A 3,545-nucleotide genomic window follows, 5' to 3' on the forward strand; every position below is an offset into this window, starting at 1 on the left:
TATTTTGATAATATAATTAAAATAATCATATAATAAGTTTATGAAAGAAATTTACAATATTTTTATATAAAAATATATATATTTTTTGTTAAAGTTAAATTCAATTGTATTTAAGAATTTTCCAAACTATTTTATTTATTTATTACTTACTTTTATATAATTTGGCGCTCTAAATAACTTATATATTACGTAACTCACATTTATTGATATATTTAGATTTAAGACAATGGAAATATCAATATTTAGTACAATTTTCCGCAAACAAAGATAAATTAATAAAAAAAGTTTCCTTAAACTGAGGTGTCTTCATTTCTATTTGATATTTCTTTATTAATACTTTTTTTTTGTATGCATATGCGTACTTATTAAGTTAGTTCTAACAGAGCCAAAGCTTCTCACCTGCGATGAGCTGTTTGTATAGCAATTGTTGTCTTTATAGGCTTTGATTAAAGAAAATAAAGAAGATAATATTACTCCTAGAGAAATATGATATATGATTGAAACCATAATAGAAATACAAAGAAAAAATCCATATCTTTTTTTTTTTATGAAACTTGAAGAATGAATGACTTTTTCTTTAATTTAAATAAGTACTAAGAATCAAAATATACATTTATATTTGTAATGTCAATTTCAATATGAAAATACATTGATTATAATTATCTTAATAGCGTAGTTATGTACAATTGTGATGAATTAAAAATGAAAATTTGCTTGCATACAAGGAAAATAATTTTTTAGATAGATGATTCAAGAGTTTAAAAGGTTTAAAATAAACTTAAAAATGAAACATTTTAATTACAAATTTATTTTTTGATTTTTTAAGACCTAAAGCTATATATTAGTATTAAAAAAATTATTTTTAAATCTGTTTTCTTAGAGGTCTAAAATCATTAGTAATTAATAGAAAACTTTTTGGCTTTTTTTAGGCCTTCAGTCGACCCTGAGATGCATTTGCCAAGATAAATATCACAAAATCTCCTAATTTAAATTAAAACTAACATATATATATATATATATATATATATATATATATATAAGTATTATTAATTAATTTGGATAACAAAGTATTGTATTATCATGTTCTTATTACAATTACATTATTCAAAATAATCACTATAATTATTATAACCCAAAAAGAAGAATCAAAGCAGCCTACTTTTAATCAGATTAAATTTATTCTGATAAGCTGAATTCTTCTATAATAAACCCAATTAAATATAATGATTTAGAATTATATCTTTAATTAAACCTCTTTTAACAATACTTTTTATTTATATTATATAATCGTGTGACATAACTATTTGATTTCTATCATAATAAAATTACATTTCTAGTTTCAGATGCCAACCAACCTAAAGATGTATCAAAAAGTGTAAACTTCCATGAAGAGTATCTAAGGGCTTTAAGGTCAAAATCCTACGTTGATTTCTTGACAAAGCTCAATTACTTGCTCACCAACATTGCATTCATTCCAACCAGAATAAATATTCAGAAACCCTCCTTCAACCAGACCAAGAAACTGTACACACCATCATTGATGCAACGATCCTTTCACAGAAACCAGAACTAAAGAAACTCATTCTCGATTACTTTCACGTCAGTGCTGAGGCTTCCCTCATTTGCAGCCATCTTCTCAAAAACATCAATCAAGTTCACTGTAATTACCAGTTCATTCAAAGAGCTCTACAAATCATGGACAATGATGATGATGACTCAAAAGAAAAGTTGAAGCTTATCATTTTTGAGCTCAACTCATTCATCTTGACTAACCCTTTTTCAAATCTCGAGTATCATGACTTCAAGCTCATCAGTGATGAAAATTCATCAGTGTTGAATCGTTTGAAATCAATGAGAAAAACGCTGGAAAGAAACTTCAAGCTAAAGAGATATTTGAAGACGTCAGCATGTTGTGTTACTGTGCTGTGTGACATGGTTGCTGTAACAACACATGCTTTAACTTCAGTAGTCACGCCAACGGTTCTGAAATTTACATGTAAGAGTCTTGAGAAGGAGCTTCCACACTTGAGGTTTTCAAGAAGGTTTCTTGGTAAAGTTTGTGAGCAGCTTGATATGGCAGCTAAGGGATCTTATATATTAAACAAAGACTTTGATACAATGAGTAGACTTGTGGATCGGCTTTACGATGACATTGAACACGTGAGGGCAATGATGCAGCTCTGTTTGAACAAGAAGATTGATAAATTATCTATGCAAATAGTGAAGGAGCTTAGGAAAAGTGATGCTGGATTTGGGAAAAAAGTGGAAGAACTCAAAGAGCATGCGTGCTTGTGCCTTGTGACGATTAACCGATCAAGAGATTTGGTCACTAAGGAAATGGAAAAAATGGAAACGTAAGGCATTGGAATCTAGACATGTATATGTGATAAAAAAAATATTGTACAATGTGGTTAAGATTAGTTTATTGTTTTATAAATTGTTCTAGGAGAATTTGTTTCTATATATTTTCACATAGAATATTATTGTTTATTGGAAGTTTTATATCAACTAAAGATAAGGTTAATTTATAACATATAAGTAGATTCAAATCTCGTCTTACATATTAATTTTGTAAGATGAATTAGGCTTAGAATCTACTTTTTAAAATAGTATTAAAGAATCATGAACTAGAGTTTATTCTACAAAGTTTGTTGTTTATTGATTTATTATTTTATTTACTATAAAATCATTATCGCAAATTATCATTAATGTCTAGTCTTATACAATAAATGTATATAACTTTTTGTGAGAGATTTATTAAAAGTTCACCTGAGATTAATTTATATTAGATAAAAGTACTTCTTAAAGATTAATTTATATTAGATAAAAGTACTTCTTAAAGATTAAACTGATGCTTCTTAAAGGTGAAACTGAGGAGAATAAACTTCTTTTTATTTTTCAAAAGAAATTGTTTAAGAAATATTTTTATGTGATAATACATTTGAGGAAAAACAGATGGAAGAGTGAAGTAATAGATGCATATGTGATATGACAAGATTATAAAGAGCATAAAAATATGTAATAATATATTTTTTATTTATGAGATAAAAAAAAGGGTGTTACTCCTGTGTCCTTTTAAAAGAAATGATTTTGGTGTCCTTCTATAGATCCAATGAAAACATGACATGTAACATTAATATTTTAGTTGATAATCAAACTAAATTTAGACCTAGGAAAGGAAGAGACTAGGTGCCCCGCCATTCAACCCACCTCGCCGATCATCCAATCTTTGTCGATAGCAGCTTCACCATCCTTTAAGGTGGGGCAATACTTGTGCATAACTCAATTGGTCATCCTGTCTTCCAATATCCATGATTTGTTTCTTTACTCAATCAATGCTACGAAGATGCATGGAAGGTGATATTGACAACAATCTCTTCATTTTTTATCATTAAATATAGTTTGACTTTTAACTAAAATAATGTCAAATGTAATGTTTTAATTAGATTTACATAGAAAGACAACAAAATCTTTTTTTTTTCATCAAAACAACCCGCTAAAACATATTAATGCTTTTCTAAATAAAGTCAAAGAGAAAATTAGAA

The 3,545-nt window shown here is 27.3% G+C and overlaps 1 pseudogene; it reads left to right on the forward strand.

Annotated features, from left to right (window-relative positions):
- The first annotated feature begins 404 nt into the window (after positions 1 to 404).
- On the forward strand, positions 405 to 2,443 carry LOC148199355 (UPF0496 protein At1g20180-like; annotated as a pseudogene).
- Positions 2,444 to 3,545: the final 1,102 nt, after the last annotated feature.

The sequence above is a fragment of the Vigna umbellata genome, chromosome 4 (assembly GCF_029865625.1).
Source record: "Vigna umbellata cultivar VRB3 chromosome 4, Vumbellata_1.0, whole genome shotgun sequence".
Classification (NCBI taxonomy): domain Eukaryota; kingdom Viridiplantae; phylum Streptophyta; class Magnoliopsida; order Fabales; family Fabaceae; genus Vigna; species Vigna umbellata.